This window comes from Triticum urartu, chromosome 1A, assembly GCF_056163025.1.
Source record: "Triticum urartu cultivar PI428250 chromosome 1A, HENAU_Tu73, whole genome shotgun sequence".
Classification (NCBI taxonomy): Eukaryota; Viridiplantae; Streptophyta; class Magnoliopsida; order Poales; family Poaceae; genus Triticum; species Triticum urartu.
The window spans coordinates 38,019,318-38,034,320 of NC_141873.1; the positions used below are offsets into that span (position 1 = coordinate 38,019,318).

Consider the following 15,003-nt stretch of genomic DNA (forward strand, 5'->3'; position numbering starts at 1 on the left):
GTGGAGCTGGGAGGGGCAAGCATAAGGGACGAAGACGGGGGTAACATGTCGGATGCGATCATACCAGCACTAAAGCACCGGATCCCATCAGAACTCCGAAGTTAAGCGTGCTTGGGCGAGAGTAGTACTAGGATGGGTGACCTCCTGGGAAGTCCTCGTGTTGCATTCCCTTTTTAAATTTTTTTTGCGCGGCGTGCAAAAGAAAACTCACGGCCGCGACATATATTTACCACGTTTTATTATTTTGCACGTTTGCGGTAAGTTTTAGCTCGTTGGTCATTATTCACGCGTGTAGCGGCGGGCAAAGCAAAGTACGATCGTCTTTGTAGTGGAGCTGGGAGGGGCAAGCATAAGGGACGAAGACGGGGGTAACATGTCGGATGCGATCATACCAGCACTAAAGCACCGGATCCCATCAGAACTCCGAAGTTAAGCGTGCTTGGGCGAGAGTAGTACTAGGATGGGTGACCTCCTGGGAAGTCCTCGTGTTGCATTCCCTTTTTAAATTTTTTTTGCGCGGCGTGCAAAAGAAAACTCACGGCCGCGACATATATTTACCACGTTTTATTATTTTGCACGTTTGCGGTAAGTTTTAGCTCGTTGGTCATTATTCACGCGTGTAGCGGCGGGGAAAGCAAAGTACAATCGTCTTTGTAGTGGAGCTGGGAGGGGCAAGCATAAGGGACGAAGACGGGGGTAACATGTCGGATGCGATCATACCAGCACTAAAGCACCGGATCCCATCAGAACTCCGAAGTTAAGCGTGCTTGGGCGAGAGTAGTACTAGGATGGGTGACCTCCTGGGAAGTCCTCGTGTTGCATTCCCTTTTTAAATTTTTTTTGCGCGGCGTGCAAAAGAAAACTCACGGCCGCGACATATATTTACCACGTTTTATTATTTTGCACGTTTGCGGTAAGTTTTAGCTCGTTGGTCATTATTCACGCGTGTAGCGGCGGGGAAAGCAAAGTACGATCGTCTTTGTAGTGGAGCTGGGAGGGGCAAGCATAAGGGACGAAGACGGGGGTAACATGTCGGATGCGATCATACCAGCACTAAAGCACCGGATCCCATCAGAACTCCGAAGTTAAGCGTGCTTGGGCGAGAGTAGTACTAGGATGGGTGACCTCCTGGGAAGTCCTCGTGTTGCATTCCCTTTTTAAATTTTTTTTGCGCGGCGTGCAAAAGAAAGCTCACGGCCGCGACATATATTTACCACGTTTTATTATTTTGCACGTTTGCGGTAAGTTTTAGCTCGTTGGTCATTATTCACGCGTGTAGCGGCGGGGAAAGCAAAGTACGATCGTCTTTGTAGTGCAGCTGGGAGGGGCAAGCATAAGGGACGAAGACGGGGGTAACATGTCGGATGCGATCATACCAGCACTAAAGCACCGGATCCCATCAGAACTCCGAAGTTAAGCGTGCTTGGGCAAGAGTAGTACTAGGATGGGTGACCTCCTGGGAAGTCCTCGTGTTGCATTCCCTTTTTAAATTTTTTTTGCGCGGCGTGCGAAAGAAAACTCACGGCCGCGACATATATTTACCACGTTTTATTATTTTGCACGTTTGCGGTAAGTTTTAGCTCGTTGGTCATTATTCACGCGTGTAGCGGCGGGGAAAGCAAAGTACAATCGTCTTTGTAGTGGAGCTGGGAGGGGCAAGCATAAGGGACGAAGACGGGGGTAACATGTCGGATGCGATCATACCAGCACTAAAGCACCGGATCCCATCAGAACTCCGAAGTTAAGCGTGCTTGGGCGAGAGTAGTACTAGGATGGGTGACCTCCTGGGAAGTCCTCGTGTTGCATTCCCTTTTTAAATTTTTTTTGCGCGGCGTGCAAAAGAAAACTCACGGCCGCGACATATATTTACCACGTTTTATTATTTTGCACGTTTGCGGTAAGTTTTAGCTCGTTGGTCATTATTCACGCGTGTAGCGGCGGGGAAAGCAAAGTACAATCGTCTTTGTAGTGCAGCTGGGAGGGGCAAGCATAAGGGACGAAGACGGGGGTAACATGTCGGATGCGATCATACCAGCACTAAAGCACCGGATCCCATCAAAACTCCGAAGTTAAGCGTGCTTGGGCGAGAGTAGTACTAGGATGGGTGACCTCCTGGGAAGTCCTCGTGTTGCATTCCCTTTTTAAATTTTTTTTGCGCGGCGTGCAAAAGAAAACTCACGGCCGCGACATATATTTACCACGTTTTATTATTTTGCACGTTTGCGGTAAGTTTTAGCTCGTTGGTCATTATTCACGCGTGTAGCGGCGGGGAAAGCAAAGTACAATCGTCTTTGTAGTGGAGCTGGGAGGGGCAAGCATAAGGGACGAAGACGGGGGTAACATGTCGGATGCGATCATACCAGCACTAAAGCACCGGATCCCATCAGAACTCCGAAGTTAAGCGTGCTTGGGCGAGAGTAGTACTAGGATGGGTGACCTCGTGGGAAGTCCTCGTGTTGCATTCCCTTTTTAAATTTTTTTTGCGCGGCGTGCAAAAGAAAACTCACGGCCGCGACATATATTTACCACGTTTTATTATTTTGCACGTTTGCGGTAAGTTTTAGCTCGTTGGTCATTATTCACGCGTGTAGCGGCGGGGAAAGCAAAGTACGATCGTCTTTGTAGTGGAGCTGGGAGGGGCAAGCATAAGGGACGAAGACGGGGGTAACATGTCGGATGCGATCATACCAGCACTAAAGCACCGGATCCCATCAGAACTCCGAAGTTAAGCGTGCTTGGGCGAGAGTAGTACTAGGATGGGTGACCTCCTGGGAAGTCCTCGTGTTGCATTCCCTTTTTAAATTTTTTTTGCGCGGCGTGCAAAAGAAAACTCACGGCCGCGACATATATTTACCACGTTTTATTATTTTGCACGTTTGCGGTAAGTTTTAGCTCGTTGGTCATTATTCACGCGTGTAGCGGCGGGGAAAGCAAAGTACAATCGTCTTTGTAGTGGAGCTGGGAGGGGCAAGCATAAGGGACGAAGACGGGGGTAACATGTCGGATGCGATCATACCAGCACTAAAGCACCGGATCCCATCAGAACTCCGAAGTTAAGCGTGCTTGGGCGAGAGTAGTACTAGGATGGGTGACCTCCTGGGAAGTCCTCGTGTTGCATTCCCTTTTTAAATTTTTTTTGCGCGGCGTGCAAAAGAAAACTCACGGCCGCGACATATATTTACCACGTTTTATTATTTTGCACGTTTGCGGTAAGTTTTAGCTCGTTGGTCATTATTCACGCGTGTAGCGGCGGGGAAAACAAAGTACGATCGTCTTTGTAGTGGAGCTGGGAGGGGCAAGCATAAGGGACGAAGACGGGGGTAACATGTCGGATGCGATCATACCAGCACTAAAGCACCGGATCCCATCAGAACTCCGAAGTTAAGCGTGCTTGGGCGAGAGTAGTACTAGGATGGGTGATACCAGCACTAAAGCACCGGATCCCATCAGAACTCCGAAGTTAAGCGTGCTTGGGCGAGAGTAGTACTAGGATGGGTGACCTCCTGGGAAGTCCTCGTGTTGCATTCCCTTTTTAAATTTTTTTTGCGCGGCGTGCAAAAGAAAACTCACGGCCGCGACATATATTTACCACGTTTTATTATTTTGCACGTTTGCGGTAAGTTTTAGCTCGTTGGTCATTATTCACGCGTGTAGCGGCGGGGAAAGCAAAGTACGATCGTCTTTGTAGTGGAGCTGGGAGGGGCAAGCATAAGGGACGAAGACGGGGGTAACATGTCGGATGCGATCATACCAGCACTAAAGCACCGGATCCCATCAGAACTCCGAAGTTAAGCGTGCTTGGGCGAGAGTAGTACTAGGATGGGTGACCTCCTGGGAAGTCCTCGTGTTGCATTCCCTTTTTAAATTTTTTTTGCGCGGCGTGCAAAAGAAAACTCACGGCCGCGACATATATTTACCACGTTTTATTATTTTGCACGTTTGCGGTAAGTTTTAGCTCGTTGGTCATTATTCACGCGTGTAGCGGCGGGGAAAGCAAAGTACAATCGTCTTTGTAGTGGAGCTGGGAGGGGCAAGCATAAGGGACGAAGACGGGGGTAACATGTCGGATGCGATCATACCAGCACTAAAGCACCGGATCCCATCAGAACTCCGAAGTTAAGCGTGCTTGGGCGAGAGTAGTACTAGGATGGGTGACCTCCTGGGAAGTCCTCGTGTTGCATTCCCTTTTTAAATTTTTTTTGCGCGGCGTGCAAAAGAAAACTCACGGCCGCGACATATATTTACCACGTTTTATTATTTTGCACGTTTGCGGTAAGTTTTAGCTCGTTGGTCATTATTCACGCGTGTAGCGGCGGGGAAAGCAAAGTACAATCGTCTTTGTAGTGGAGCTGGGAGGGGCAAGCATAAGGGACGAAGACGGGGGTAACATGTCAGATGCGATCATACCAGCACTAAAGCACCGGATCCCATCAAAACTCCGAAGTTAAGCGTGCTTGGGCGAGAGTAGTACTAGGATGGGTGACCTCCTGGGAAGTCCTCGTGTTGCATTCCCTTTTTAAATTTTTTTTGCGCGGCGTGCAAAAGAAAACTCACGGCCGCGACATATATTTACCACGTTTTATTATTTTGCACGTTTGCGGTAAGTTTTAGCTCGTTGGTCATTATTCACGCGTGTAGCGGCGGGGAAAGCAAAGTACAATCGTCTTTGTAGTGGAGCTGGGAGGGGCAAGCATAAGGGACGAAGACGGGGGTAACATGTCGGATGCGATCATACCAGCACTAAAGCACCGGATCCCATCAGAACTCCGAAGTTAAGCGTGCTTGGGCGAGAGTAGTACTAGGATGGGTGACCTCCTGGGAAGTCCTCGTGTTGCATTCCCTTTTTAAATTTTTTTTGCGCGGCGTGCAAAAGAAAACTCACGGCCGCGACATATATTTACCACGTTTTATTATTTTGCACGTTTGCGGTAAGTTTTAGCTCGTTGGTCATTATTCACGCGTGTAGCGGCGGGGAAAGCAAAGTACGATCGTCTTTGTAGTGGAGCTGGGAGGGGCAAGCATAAGGGACGAAGACGGGGGTAACATGTCGGATGCGATCATACCAGCACTAAAGCACCGGATCCCATCAGAACTCCGAAGTTAAGCGTGCTTGGGCGAGAGTAGTACTAGGATGGGTGACCTCCTGGGAAGTCCTCGTGTTGCATTCCCTTTTTAAATTTTTTTTGCGCGGCGTGCAAAAGAAAACTCACGGCCGCGACATATATTTACCACGTTTTATTATTTTGCACGTTTGCGGTAAGTTTTAGCTCGTTGGTCATTATTCACGCGTGTAGCGGCGTGGAAAGCAAAGTACAATCGTCTTTGTAGTGGAGCTGGGAGGGGCAAGCATAAGGGACGAAGACAGGGGTAACATGTCGGATGCGATCATACCAGCACTAAAGCACCGGATCCCATCAGAACTCCGAAGTTAAGCGTGCTTGGGCGAGAGTAGTACTAGGATGGGTGACCTCCTGGGAAGTCCTCGTGTTGCATTCCCTTTTTAAATTTTTTTTGCGCGGCGTGCAAAAGAAAACTCACGGCCGCGACATATATTTACCACGTTTTATTATTTTGCACGTTTGCGGTAAGTTTTAGCTCGTTGGTCATTATTCACGCGTGTAGCGGCGGGGAAAACAAAGTACGATCGTCTTTGTAGTGGAGCTGGGAGGGGCAAGCATAAGGGACGAAGACGGGGGTAACATGTCGGATGCGATCATACCAGCACTAAAGCACCGGATCCCATCAGAACTCCGAAGTTAAGCGTGCTTGGGCGAGAGTAGTACTAGGATGGGTGATACCAGCACTAAAGCACCGGATCCCATCAGAACTCCGAAGTTAAGCGTGCTTGGCCGAGAGTAGTACTAGGATGGGTGACCTCCTGGGAAGTCCTCGTGTTGCATTCCCTTTTTAAATTTTTTTTGCGCGGCGTGCAAAAGAAAACTCACGGCCGCGACTATATTTACCACGTTTTATTATTTTGCACGTTTGCGGTAAGTTTTAGCTCGTTGGTCATTATTCACGCGTGTAGCGGCGGGGAAAGCAAAGTACGATCGTCTTTGTAGTGGAGCTGGGAGGGGCAAGCATAAGGGACGAAGACGGGGGTAACATGTCGGATGCGATCATACCAGCACTAAAGCACCGGATCCCATCAGAACTCCGAAGTTAAGCGTGCTTGGGCGAGAGTAGTACTAGGATGGGTGACCTCCTGGGAAGTCCTCGTGTTGCATTCCCTTTTTAAATTTTTTTTGCGCGGCGTGCAAAAGAAAACTCACGGCCGCGACATATATTTACCACGTTTTATTATTTTGCACGTTTGCGGTAAGTTTTAGCTCGTTGGTCATTATTCACGCGTGTAGCGGCGGGGAAAGCAAAGTACGATCGTCTTTGTAGTGGAGCTGGGAGGGGCAAGCATAAGGGACGAAGACGGGGGTAACATGTCGGATGCGATCATACCAGCACTAAAGCACCGGATCCCATTAGAACTCCGAAGTTAAGTGTGCTTGGGCGAGAGTAGTACTAGGATGGGTGACCTCCTGGGAAGTCCTCGTGTTGCATTCCCTTTTTAAATTTTTTTTGCGCGGCGTGCAAAAGAAAACTCACGGCCGCGACATATATTTACCACGTTTTATTATTTTGCACGTTTGCGGTAAGTTTTAGCTCGTTGGTCATTATTCACGCGTGTAGCGGCGGGGAAAGCAAAGTACAATCGTCTTTGTAGTGGAGCTGGGAGGGGCAAGCATAAGGGACGAAGACGGGGGTAACATGTCGGATGCGATCATACCAGCACTAAAGCACCGGATCCCATCAGAACTCCGAAGTTAAGCGTGCTTGGGCGAGAGTAGTACTAGGATGGGTGACCTCCTGGGAAGTCCTCGTGTTGCATTCCCTTTTTAAATTTTTTTTGCGCGGCGTGCAAAAGAAAACTCACGGCCGCGACATATATTTACCACGTTTTATTATTTTGCACGTTTGCGGTAAGTTTTAGCTCGTTGGTCATTATTCACGCGTGTAGCGGCGGGGAAAGCAAAGTACAATCGTCTTTGTAGTGGAGCTGGGAGGGGCAAGCATAAGGGACGAAGACGGGGGTAACATGTCGGATGCGATCATACCAGCACTAAAGCACCGGATCCCATCAGAACTCCGAAGTTAAGCGTGCTTGGGCGAGAGTAGTACTAGGATGGGTGACCTCCTGGGAAGTCCTCGTGTTGCATTCCCTTTTTAAATTTTTTTTGCGCGGCGTGCAAAAGAAAACTCACGGCCGCGACATATATTTACCACGTTTTATTATTTTGCACGTTTGCGGTAAGTTTTAGCTCGTTGGTCATTATTCACGCGTGTAGCGGCGGGGAAAGCAAAGTACGATCGTCTTTGTAGTGGAGCTGGGAGGGGCAAGCATAAGGGACGAAGACGGGGGTAACATGTCGGATGCGATCATACCAGCACTAAAGCACCGGATCCCATCAGAACTCCGAAGTTAAGCGTGCTTGGGCGAGAGTAGTACTAGGATGGGTGACCTCCTGGGAAGTCCTCGTGTTGCATTCCCTTTTTAAATTTTTTTTGCGCGGCGTGCAAAAGAAAGCTCACGGCCGCGACATATATTTACCACGTTTTATTATTTTGCACGTTTGCGGTAAGTTTTAGCTCGTTGGTCATTATTCACGCGTGTAGCGGCGGGGAAAGCAAAGTACGATCGTCTTTGTAGTGGAGCTGGGAGGGGCAAGCATAAGGGACGAAGACGGGGGTAACATGTCGGATGCGATCATACCAGCACTAAAGCACTGGATCCCATCAGAACTCCGAAGTTAAGCGTGCTTGGGCGAGAGTAGTACTAGGATGGGTGACCTCGTGGGAAGTCCTCGTGTTGCATTCCCTTTTTAAATTTTTTTTGCGCGGCGTGCAAAAGAAAACTCACGGCCGCGACATATATTTACCACGTTTTATTATTTTGCACGTTTGCGGTAAGTTTTAGCTCGTTGGTCATTATTCACGCGTGTAGCGGCGGGGAAAGCAAAGTACGATCGTCTTTGTAGTGGAGCTGGGAGGGGCAAGCATAAGGGACGAAGACGGGGGTAACATGTCGGATGCGATCATACCAGCACTAAAGCACCGGATCCCATCAGAACTCCGAAGTTAAGCGTGCTTGGGCGAGAGTAGTACTAGGATGGGTGACCTCCTGGGAAGTCCTCGTGTTGCATTCCCTTTTCAAATTTTTTTTGCGCGGCGTGCAAAAGAAAACTCACGGCCGCGACATATATTTACCACGTTTTATTATTTTGCACGTTTGCGGTAAGTTTTAGCTCGTTGGTCATTATTCACGCGTGTAGCGGCGGGGAAAGCAAAGTACAATCGTCTTTGTAGTGGAGCTGGGAGGGGCAAGCATAAGGGACGAAGACGGGGGTAACATGTCGGATGCGATCATACCAGCACTAAAGCACCGGATCCCATCAGAACTCCGAAGTTAAGCGTGCTTGGGCGAGAGTAGTACTAGGATGGGTGACCTCCTGGGAAGTCCTCGTGTTGCATTCCCTTTTTAAATTTTTTTTGCGCGGCGTGCAAAAGAAAACTCACGGCCGCGACATATATTTACCACGTTTTATTATTTTGCACGTTTGCGGTAAGTTTTAGCTCGTTGGTCATTATTCACGCGTGTAGCGGCGGGGAAAGCAAAGTACGATCGTCTTTGTAGTGGAGCTGGGAGGGGCAAGCATAAGGGACGAAGACGGGGGTAACATGTCGGATGCGATCATACCAGCACTAAAGCACCGGATCCCATCAGAACTCCGAAGTTAAGCGTGCTTGGGCGAGAGTAGTACTAGGATGGGTGACCTCCTGGGAAGTCCTCGTGTTGCATTCCCTTTTTAAATTTTTTTTGCGCGGCGTGCAAAAGAAAACTCACGGCCGCGACATATATTTACCACGTTTTATTATTTTGCACGTTTGCGGTAAGTTTTAGCTCGTTGGTCATTATTCACGCGTGTAGCGGCGGGGAAAGCAAAGTACAATCGTCTTTGTAGTGGAGCTGGGAGGGGCAAGCATAAGGGACGAAGACGGGGGTAACATGTCGGATGCGATCATACCAGCACTAAAGCACCGGATCCCATCAGAACTCCGAAGTTAAGCGTGCTTGGGCGAGAGTAGTACTAGGATGGGTGACCTCCTGGGAAGTCCTCGTGTTGCATTCCCTTTTTAAATTTTTTTTGCGCGGCGTGCAAAAGAAAACTCACGGCCGCGACATATATTTACCACGTTTTATTATTTTGCACGTTTGCGGTAAGTTTTAGCTCGTTGGTTATTATTCACGCGTGTAGCGGCGGGGAAAGCAAAGTACAATCGTCTTTGTAGTGGAGCTGGGAGGGGCAAGCATAAGGGACGAAGACGGGGGTAACATGTCGGATGCGATCATACCAGCACTAAAGCACCGGATCCCATCAGAACTCCGAAGTTAAGCGTGCTTGGGCGAGAGTAGTACTAGGATGGGTGACCTCCTGGGAAGTCCTCGTGTTGCATTCCCTTTTTAAATTTTTTTTGCGCGGCGTGCGAAAGAAAACTCACGGCCGCGACATATATTTACCACGTTTTATTATTTTGCACGTTTGCGGTAAGTTTTAGCTCGTTGGTCATTATTCACGCGTGTAGCGGCGGGGAAAGCAAAGTACAATCGTCTTTGTAGTGGAGCTGGGAGGGGCAAGCATAAGGGACGAAGACGGGGGTAACATGTCGGATGCGATCATACCAGCACTAAAGCACCGGATCCCATCAGAACTCCGAAGTTAAGCGTGCTTGGGCGAGAGTAGTACTAGGATGGGTGACCTCCTGGGAAGTCCTCGTGTTGCATTCCCTTTTTAAATTTTTTTTGCGCGGCGTGCAAAAGAAAACTCACGGCCGCGACATATATTTACCACGTTTTATTATTTTGCACGTTTGCGGTAAGTTTTAGCTCGTTGGTCATTATTCACGCGTGTAGCGGCGGGGAAAGCAAAGTACAATCGTCTTTGTAGTGGAGCTGGGAGGGGCAAGCATAAGGGACGAAGACGGGGGTAACATGTCGGATGCGATCATACCAGCACTAAAGCACCGGATCCCATCAAAACTCAGAAGTTAAGCGTGCTTGGGCGAGAGTAGTACTAGGATGGGTGACCTCCTGGGAAGTCCTCGTGTTGCATTCCCTTTTTAAATTTTTTTTGCGCGGCGTGCAAAAGAAAACTCACGGCCGCGACATATATTTACCACGTTTTATTATTTTGCACGTTTGCGGTAAGTTTTAGCTCGTTGGTCATTATTCACGCGTGTAGCGGCGGGGAAAGCAAAGTACAATCGTCTTTGTAGTGGAGCTGGGAGGGGCAAGCATAAGGGACGAAGACGGGGGTAACATGTCGGATGCGATCATACCAGCACTAAAGCACCGGATCCCATCAGAACTCCGAAGTTAAGCGTGCTTGGGCGAGAGTAGTACTAGGATGGGTGACCTCCTGGGAAGTCCTCGTGTTGCATTCCCTTTTTAAATTTTTTTTGCGCGGCGTGCAAAAGAAAACTCACGGCCGCGACATATATTTACCACGTTTTATTATTTTGCACGTTTGCGGTAAGTTTTAGCTCGTTGGTCATTATTCACGCGTGTAGCGGCGGGGAAAGCAAAGTACGATCGTCTTTGTAGTGGAGCTGGGAGGGGCAAGCATAAGGGACGAAGACGGGGGTAACATGTCGGATGCGATCATACCAGCACTAAAGCACCGGATCCCATCAGAACTCCGAAGTTAAGCGTGCTTGGGCGAGAGTAGTACTAGGATGGGTGACCTCCTGGGAAGTCCTCGTGTTGCATTCCCTTTTTAAATTTTTTTTGCGCGGCGTGCAAAAGAAAACTCACGGCCGCGACATATATTTACCACGTTTTATTATTTTGCACGTTTGCGGTAAGTTTTAGCTCGTTGGTCATTATTCACGCGTGTAGCGGCGGGGAAAGCAAAGTACAATCGTCTTTGTAGTGGAGCTGGGAGGGGCAAGCATAAGGGACGAAGACAGGGGTAACATGTCGGATGCGATCATACCAGCACTAAAGCACCGGATCCCATCAGAACTCCGAAGTTAAGCGTGCTTGGGCGAGAGTAGTACTAGGATGGGTGACCTCCTGGGAAGTCCTCGTGTTGCATTCCCTTTTTAAATTTTTTTTGCGCGGCGTGCAAAAGAAAACTCACGGCCGCGACATATATTTACCACGTTTTATTATTTTGCACGTTTGCGGTAAGTTTTAGCTCGTTGGTCATTATTCACGCGTGTAGCGGCGGGGAAAACAAAGTACGATCGTCTTTGTAGTGGAGCTGGGAGGGGCAAGCATAAGGGACGAAGACGGGGGTAACATGTCGGATGCGATCATACCAGCACTAAAGCACCGGATCCCATCAGAACTCCGAAGTTAAGCGTGCTTGGGCGAGAGTAGTACTAGGATGGGTGATACCAGCACTAAAGCACCGGATCCCATCAGAACTCCGAAGTTAAGCGTGCTTGGCCGAGAGTAGTACTAGGATGGGTGACCTCCTGGGAAGTCCTCGTGTTGCATTCCCTTTTTAAATTTTTTTTGCGCGGCGTGCAAAAGAAAACTCACGGCCGCGACTATATTTACCACGTTTTATTATTTTGCACGTTTGCGGTAAGTTTTAGCTCGTTGGTCATTATTCACGCGTGTAGCGGCGGGGAAAGCAAAGTACGATCGTCTTTGTAGTGGAGCTGGGAGGGGCAAGCATAAGGGACGAAGACGGGGGTAACATGTCGGATGCGATCATACCAGCACTAAAGCACCGGATCCCATCAGAACTCCGAAGTTAAGCGTGCTTGGGCGAGAGTAGTACTAGGATGGGTGACCTCCTGGGAAGTCCTCGTGTTGCATTCCCTTTTTAAATTTTTTTTGCGCGGCGTGCAAAAGAAAACTCACGGCCGCGACATATATTTACCACGTTTTATTATTTTGCACGTTTGCGGTAAGTTTTAGCTCGTTGGTCATTATTCACGCGTGTAGCGGCGGGGAAAGCAAAGTACGATCGTCTTTGTAGTGGAGCTGGGAGGGGCAAGCATAAGGGACGAAGACGGGGGTAACATGTCGGATGCGATCATACCAGCACTAAAGCACCGGATCCCATCAGAACTCCGAAGTTAAGCGTGCTTGGGCGAGAGTAGTACTAGGATGGGTGACCTCCTGGGAAGTCCTCGTGTTGCATTCCCTTTTTAAATTTTTTTTGCGCGGCGTGCAAAAGAAAACTCACGGCCGCGACATATATTTACCACGTTTTATTATTTTGCACGTTTGCGGTAAGTTTTAGCTCGTTGGTCATTATTCACGCGTGTAGCGGCGGGGAAAGCAAAGTACAATCGTCTTTGTAGTGGAGCTGGGAGGGGCAAGCATAAGGGACGAAGACGGGGGTAACATGTCGGATGCGATCATACCAGCACTAAAGCACCGGATCCCATCAGAACTCCGAAGTTAAGCGTGCTTGGGCGAGAGTAGTACTAGGATGGGTGACCTCCTGGGAAGTCCTCGTGTTGCATTCCCTTTTTAAATTTTTTTTGCGCGGCGTGCAAAAGAAAACTCACGGCCGCGACATATATTTACCACGTTTTATTATTTTGCACGTTTGCGGTAAGTTTTAGCTCGTTGGTCATTATTCACGCGTGTAGCGGCGGGGAAAGCAAAGTACAATCGTCTTTGTAGTGGAGCTGGGAGGGGCAAGCATAAGGGACGAAGACGGGGGTAACATGTCGGATGCGATCATACCAGCACTAAAGCACCGGATCCCATCAGAACTCCGAAGTTAAGCGTGCTTGGGCGAGAGTAGTACTAGGATGGGTGACCTCCTGGGAAGTCCTCGTGTTGCATTCCCTTTTTAAATTTTTTTTGCGCGGCGTGCAAAAGAAAACTCACGGCCGCGACATATATTTACCACGTTTTATTATTTTGCACGTTTGCGGTAAGTTTTAGCTCGTTGGTCATTATTCACGCGTGTAGCGGCGGGGAAAGCAAAGTACGATCGTCTTTGTAGTGGAGCTGGGAGGGGCAAGCATAAGGGACGAAGACGGGGGTAACATGTCGGATGCGATCATACCAGCACTAAAGCACCGGATCCCATCAGAACTCCGAAGTTAAGCGTGCTTGGGCGAGAGTAGTACTAGGATGGGTGACCTCCTGGGAAGTCCTCGTGTTGCATTCCCTTTTTAAATTTTTTTTGCGCGGCGTGCAAAAGAAAGCTCACGGCCGCGACATATATTTACCACGTTTTATTATTTTGCACGTTTGCGGTAAGTTTTAGCTCGTTGGTCATTATTCACGCGTGTAGCGGCGGGGAAAGCAAAGTACGATCGTCTTTGTAGTGGAGCTGGGAGGGGCAAGCATAAGGGACGAAGACGGGGGTAACATGTCGGATGCGATCATACCAGCACTAAAGCACTGGATCCCATCAGAACTCCGAAGTTAAGCGTGCTTGGGCGAGAGTAGTACTAGGATGGGTGACCTCGTGGGAAGTCCTCGTGTTGCATTCCCTTTTTAAATTTTTTTTGCGCGGCGTGCAAAAGAAAACTCACGGCCGCGACATATATTTACCACGTTTTATTATTTTGCACGTTTGCGGTAAGTTTTAGCTCGTTGGTCATTATTCACGCGTGTAGCGGCGGGGAAAGCAAAGTACGATCGTCTTTGTAGTGGAGCTGGGAGGGGCAAGCATAAGGGACGAAGACGGGGGTAACATGTCGGATGCGATCATACCAGCACTAAAGCACCGGATCCCATCAGAACTCCGAAGTTAAGCGTGCTTGGGCGAGAGTAGTACTAGGATGGGTGACCTCCTGGGAAGTCCTCGTGTTGCATTCCCTTTTCAAATTTTTTTTGCGCGGCGTGCAAAAGAAAACTCACGGCCGCGACATATATTTACCACGTTTTATTATTTTGCACGTTTGCGGTAAGTTTTAGCTCGTTGGTCATTATTCACGCGTGTAGCGGCGGGGAAAGCAAAGTACAATCGTCTTTGTAGTGGAGCTGGGAGGGGCAAGCATAAGGGACGAAGACGGGGGTAACATGTCGGATGCGATCATACCAGCACTAAAGCACCGGATCCCATCAGAACTCCGAAGTTAAGCGTGCTTGGGCGAGAGTAGTACTAGGATGGGTGACCTCCTGGGAAGTCCTCGTGTTGCATTCCCTTTTTAAATTTTTTTTGCGCGGCGTGCAAAAGAAAACTCACGGCCGCGACATATATTTACCACGTTTTATTATTTTGCACGTTTGCGGTAAGTTTTAGCTCGTTGGTCATTATTCACGCGTGTAGCGGCGGGGAAAGCAAAGTACGATCGTCTTTGTAGTGGAGCTGGGAGGGGCAAGCATAAGGGACGAAGACGGGGGTAACATGTCGGATGCGATCATACCAGCACTAAAGCACCGGATCCCATCAGAACTCCGAAGTTAAGCGTGCTTGGGCGAGAGTAGTACTAGGATGGGTGACCTCCTGGGAAGTCCTCGTGTTGCATTCCCTTTTTAAATTTTTTTTGCGCGGCGTGCAAAAGAGAACTCACGGCCGCGACATATATTTACCACGTTCTATTATTTTGCACGTTTGCGGTAAGTTTTAGCTCGTTGGTCATTATTCACGCGTGTAGCGGCGGGGAAAGCAAAGTACGATCGTCTTTGTAGTGGAGCTGGGAGGGGCAAGCATAACGGACGAAGACGGGGGTAACATGTCGGATGCGATCATACCAGCACTAAAGCACCGGATCCCATCAGAACTCCGAAGTTAAGCGTGCTTGGGCGAGAGTAGTACTAGGATGGGTGACCTCCTGGGAAGTCCTCGTGTTGCATTCCCTTTTTAAATTTTTTTTGCGCGGCGTGCAAAAGAAAACTCACGGCCGCGACATATATTTACCACGTTTTATTATTTTGCACGTTTGCGGTAAGTTTTAGCTCGTTGGTCATTATTCACGCGTGTAGCGGCGGGCAAAGCAAAGTACGATCGTCTTTGTAGTGGAGCT

The 15,003-nt window shown here is 49.0% G+C and overlaps 42 non-coding genes and 3 pseudogenes across 42 annotated transcripts; all 45 read left to right on the top strand.

Annotated features, from left to right (window-relative positions):
- Positions 1–50: 50 nt before the first annotated feature.
- LOC147989247 (5S ribosomal RNA) lies at positions 51–169 on the top strand. Its single transcript, XR_015614781.1, has one exon. It is a non-coding gene; the product is annotated as a 5S ribosomal RNA (ribosomal RNA).
- Positions 170–378: 209 nt separating this feature from the next.
- LOC147989248 (5S ribosomal RNA) lies at positions 379–497 on the top strand. Its single transcript, XR_015614782.1, has one exon. It is a non-coding gene; the product is annotated as a 5S ribosomal RNA (ribosomal RNA).
- Positions 498–706: 209 nt separating this feature from the next.
- On the top strand, positions 707–825 carry LOC147989249 (5S ribosomal RNA). The gene has a single exon (XR_015614783.1). It is a non-coding gene; the product is annotated as a 5S ribosomal RNA (ribosomal RNA).
- A 209-nt stretch (positions 826–1,034) lies between these two features.
- On the top strand, positions 1,035–1,153 carry LOC147989250 (5S ribosomal RNA). Its single transcript, XR_015614784.1, has one exon. It is a non-coding gene; the product is annotated as a 5S ribosomal RNA (ribosomal RNA).
- Positions 1,154–1,362: 209 nt separating this feature from the next.
- On the top strand, positions 1,363–1,481 carry LOC147989251 (5S ribosomal RNA). The gene has a single exon (XR_015614262.1). It is a non-coding gene; the product is annotated as a 5S ribosomal RNA (ribosomal RNA).
- A 209-nt stretch (positions 1,482–1,690) lies between these two features.
- LOC147989252 (5S ribosomal RNA) lies at positions 1,691–1,809 on the top strand. The gene has a single exon (XR_015614785.1). It is a non-coding gene; the product is annotated as a 5S ribosomal RNA (ribosomal RNA).
- Positions 1,810–2,018: 209 nt separating this feature from the next.
- On the top strand, positions 2,019–2,137 carry LOC147989253 (5S ribosomal RNA). The gene has a single exon (XR_015614325.1). It is a non-coding gene; the product is annotated as a 5S ribosomal RNA (ribosomal RNA).
- A 209-nt stretch (positions 2,138–2,346) lies between these two features.
- Positions 2,347–2,465, top strand: LOC147989254 (5S ribosomal RNA). Its single transcript, XR_015614120.1, has one exon. It is a non-coding gene; the product is annotated as a 5S ribosomal RNA (ribosomal RNA).
- A 209-nt stretch (positions 2,466–2,674) lies between these two features.
- LOC147989255 (5S ribosomal RNA) lies at positions 2,675–2,793 on the top strand. Its single transcript, XR_015614786.1, has one exon. It is a non-coding gene; the product is annotated as a 5S ribosomal RNA (ribosomal RNA).
- A 209-nt stretch (positions 2,794–3,002) lies between these two features.
- LOC147989256 (5S ribosomal RNA) lies at positions 3,003–3,121 on the top strand. The gene has a single exon (XR_015614787.1). It is a non-coding gene; the product is annotated as a 5S ribosomal RNA (ribosomal RNA).
- A 293-nt stretch (positions 3,122–3,414) lies between these two features.
- LOC147989257 (5S ribosomal RNA) lies at positions 3,415–3,528 on the top strand (annotated as a pseudogene).
- A 209-nt stretch (positions 3,529–3,737) lies between these two features.
- On the top strand, positions 3,738–3,856 carry LOC147989258 (5S ribosomal RNA). The gene has a single exon (XR_015614788.1). It is a non-coding gene; the product is annotated as a 5S ribosomal RNA (ribosomal RNA).
- Positions 3,857–4,065: 209 nt separating this feature from the next.
- Positions 4,066–4,184, top strand: LOC147989259 (5S ribosomal RNA). Its single transcript, XR_015614789.1, has one exon. It is a non-coding gene; the product is annotated as a 5S ribosomal RNA (ribosomal RNA).
- Positions 4,185–4,393: 209 nt separating this feature from the next.
- Positions 4,394–4,512, top strand: LOC147989260 (5S ribosomal RNA). Its single transcript, XR_015614384.1, has one exon. It is a non-coding gene; the product is annotated as a 5S ribosomal RNA (ribosomal RNA).
- Positions 4,513–4,721: 209 nt separating this feature from the next.
- Positions 4,722–4,840, top strand: LOC147989261 (5S ribosomal RNA). The gene has a single exon (XR_015614790.1). It is a non-coding gene; the product is annotated as a 5S ribosomal RNA (ribosomal RNA).
- Positions 4,841–5,049: 209 nt separating this feature from the next.
- On the top strand, positions 5,050–5,168 carry LOC147989262 (5S ribosomal RNA). Its single transcript, XR_015614791.1, has one exon. It is a non-coding gene; the product is annotated as a 5S ribosomal RNA (ribosomal RNA).
- A 209-nt stretch (positions 5,169–5,377) lies between these two features.
- On the top strand, positions 5,378–5,496 carry LOC147989263 (5S ribosomal RNA). The gene has a single exon (XR_015614792.1). It is a non-coding gene; the product is annotated as a 5S ribosomal RNA (ribosomal RNA).
- Positions 5,497–5,789: 293 nt separating this feature from the next.
- Positions 5,790–5,903, top strand: LOC147989264 (5S ribosomal RNA; annotated as a pseudogene).
- A 208-nt stretch (positions 5,904–6,111) lies between these two features.
- On the top strand, positions 6,112–6,230 carry LOC147989265 (5S ribosomal RNA). Its single transcript, XR_015614793.1, has one exon. It is a non-coding gene; the product is annotated as a 5S ribosomal RNA (ribosomal RNA).
- Positions 6,231–6,439: 209 nt separating this feature from the next.
- On the top strand, positions 6,440–6,558 carry LOC147989266 (5S ribosomal RNA). The gene has a single exon (XR_015614183.1). It is a non-coding gene; the product is annotated as a 5S ribosomal RNA (ribosomal RNA).
- Positions 6,559–6,767: 209 nt separating this feature from the next.
- On the top strand, positions 6,768–6,886 carry LOC147989267 (5S ribosomal RNA). Its single transcript, XR_015614794.1, has one exon. It is a non-coding gene; the product is annotated as a 5S ribosomal RNA (ribosomal RNA).
- Positions 6,887–7,095: 209 nt separating this feature from the next.
- Positions 7,096–7,214, top strand: LOC147989268 (5S ribosomal RNA). Its single transcript, XR_015614795.1, has one exon. It is a non-coding gene; the product is annotated as a 5S ribosomal RNA (ribosomal RNA).
- A 209-nt stretch (positions 7,215–7,423) lies between these two features.
- On the top strand, positions 7,424–7,542 carry LOC147989269 (5S ribosomal RNA). Its single transcript, XR_015614796.1, has one exon. It is a non-coding gene; the product is annotated as a 5S ribosomal RNA (ribosomal RNA).
- A 209-nt stretch (positions 7,543–7,751) lies between these two features.
- On the top strand, positions 7,752–7,870 carry LOC147989270 (5S ribosomal RNA). The gene has a single exon (XR_015614204.1). It is a non-coding gene; the product is annotated as a 5S ribosomal RNA (ribosomal RNA).
- A 209-nt stretch (positions 7,871–8,079) lies between these two features.
- On the top strand, positions 8,080–8,198 carry LOC147989271 (5S ribosomal RNA). Its single transcript, XR_015614797.1, has one exon. It is a non-coding gene; the product is annotated as a 5S ribosomal RNA (ribosomal RNA).
- Positions 8,199–8,407: 209 nt separating this feature from the next.
- On the top strand, positions 8,408–8,526 carry LOC147989272 (5S ribosomal RNA). The gene has a single exon (XR_015614798.1). It is a non-coding gene; the product is annotated as a 5S ribosomal RNA (ribosomal RNA).
- A 209-nt stretch (positions 8,527–8,735) lies between these two features.
- LOC147989273 (5S ribosomal RNA) lies at positions 8,736–8,854 on the top strand. The gene has a single exon (XR_015614800.1). It is a non-coding gene; the product is annotated as a 5S ribosomal RNA (ribosomal RNA).
- A 209-nt stretch (positions 8,855–9,063) lies between these two features.
- On the top strand, positions 9,064–9,182 carry LOC147989274 (5S ribosomal RNA). The gene has a single exon (XR_015614801.1). It is a non-coding gene; the product is annotated as a 5S ribosomal RNA (ribosomal RNA).
- A 209-nt stretch (positions 9,183–9,391) lies between these two features.
- LOC147989275 (5S ribosomal RNA) lies at positions 9,392–9,510 on the top strand. The gene has a single exon (XR_015614802.1). It is a non-coding gene; the product is annotated as a 5S ribosomal RNA (ribosomal RNA).
- Positions 9,511–9,719: 209 nt separating this feature from the next.
- On the top strand, positions 9,720–9,838 carry LOC147989276 (5S ribosomal RNA). The gene has a single exon (XR_015614803.1). It is a non-coding gene; the product is annotated as a 5S ribosomal RNA (ribosomal RNA).
- A 209-nt stretch (positions 9,839–10,047) lies between these two features.
- Positions 10,048–10,166, top strand: LOC147989277 (5S ribosomal RNA). Its single transcript, XR_015614396.1, has one exon. It is a non-coding gene; the product is annotated as a 5S ribosomal RNA (ribosomal RNA).
- Positions 10,167–10,375: 209 nt separating this feature from the next.
- Positions 10,376–10,494, top strand: LOC147989278 (5S ribosomal RNA). The gene has a single exon (XR_015614804.1). It is a non-coding gene; the product is annotated as a 5S ribosomal RNA (ribosomal RNA).
- Positions 10,495–10,703: 209 nt separating this feature from the next.
- On the top strand, positions 10,704–10,822 carry LOC147989279 (5S ribosomal RNA). Its single transcript, XR_015614805.1, has one exon. It is a non-coding gene; the product is annotated as a 5S ribosomal RNA (ribosomal RNA).
- A 209-nt stretch (positions 10,823–11,031) lies between these two features.
- Positions 11,032–11,150, top strand: LOC147989280 (5S ribosomal RNA). Its single transcript, XR_015614806.1, has one exon. It is a non-coding gene; the product is annotated as a 5S ribosomal RNA (ribosomal RNA).
- A 293-nt stretch (positions 11,151–11,443) lies between these two features.
- LOC147989281 (5S ribosomal RNA) lies at positions 11,444–11,557 on the top strand (annotated as a pseudogene).
- A 208-nt stretch (positions 11,558–11,765) lies between these two features.
- LOC147989282 (5S ribosomal RNA) lies at positions 11,766–11,884 on the top strand. Its single transcript, XR_015614807.1, has one exon. It is a non-coding gene; the product is annotated as a 5S ribosomal RNA (ribosomal RNA).
- A 209-nt stretch (positions 11,885–12,093) lies between these two features.
- LOC147989283 (5S ribosomal RNA) lies at positions 12,094–12,212 on the top strand. Its single transcript, XR_015614808.1, has one exon. It is a non-coding gene; the product is annotated as a 5S ribosomal RNA (ribosomal RNA).
- Positions 12,213–12,421: 209 nt separating this feature from the next.
- LOC147989284 (5S ribosomal RNA) lies at positions 12,422–12,540 on the top strand. The gene has a single exon (XR_015614809.1). It is a non-coding gene; the product is annotated as a 5S ribosomal RNA (ribosomal RNA).
- A 209-nt stretch (positions 12,541–12,749) lies between these two features.
- LOC147989285 (5S ribosomal RNA) lies at positions 12,750–12,868 on the top strand. Its single transcript, XR_015614810.1, has one exon. It is a non-coding gene; the product is annotated as a 5S ribosomal RNA (ribosomal RNA).
- Positions 12,869–13,077: 209 nt separating this feature from the next.
- Positions 13,078–13,196, top strand: LOC147989286 (5S ribosomal RNA). The gene has a single exon (XR_015614811.1). It is a non-coding gene; the product is annotated as a 5S ribosomal RNA (ribosomal RNA).
- Positions 13,197–13,405: 209 nt separating this feature from the next.
- On the top strand, positions 13,406–13,524 carry LOC147989287 (5S ribosomal RNA). Its single transcript, XR_015614205.1, has one exon. It is a non-coding gene; the product is annotated as a 5S ribosomal RNA (ribosomal RNA).
- A 209-nt stretch (positions 13,525–13,733) lies between these two features.
- On the top strand, positions 13,734–13,852 carry LOC147989288 (5S ribosomal RNA). The gene has a single exon (XR_015614812.1). It is a non-coding gene; the product is annotated as a 5S ribosomal RNA (ribosomal RNA).
- Positions 13,853–14,061: 209 nt separating this feature from the next.
- LOC147989289 (5S ribosomal RNA) lies at positions 14,062–14,180 on the top strand. The gene has a single exon (XR_015614813.1). It is a non-coding gene; the product is annotated as a 5S ribosomal RNA (ribosomal RNA).
- A 209-nt stretch (positions 14,181–14,389) lies between these two features.
- LOC147989290 (5S ribosomal RNA) lies at positions 14,390–14,508 on the top strand. Its single transcript, XR_015614814.1, has one exon. It is a non-coding gene; the product is annotated as a 5S ribosomal RNA (ribosomal RNA).
- A 209-nt stretch (positions 14,509–14,717) lies between these two features.
- Positions 14,718–14,836, top strand: LOC147989291 (5S ribosomal RNA). Its single transcript, XR_015614815.1, has one exon. It is a non-coding gene; the product is annotated as a 5S ribosomal RNA (ribosomal RNA).
- The last annotated feature ends 167 nt before the right edge of the window (positions 14,837–15,003 follow it).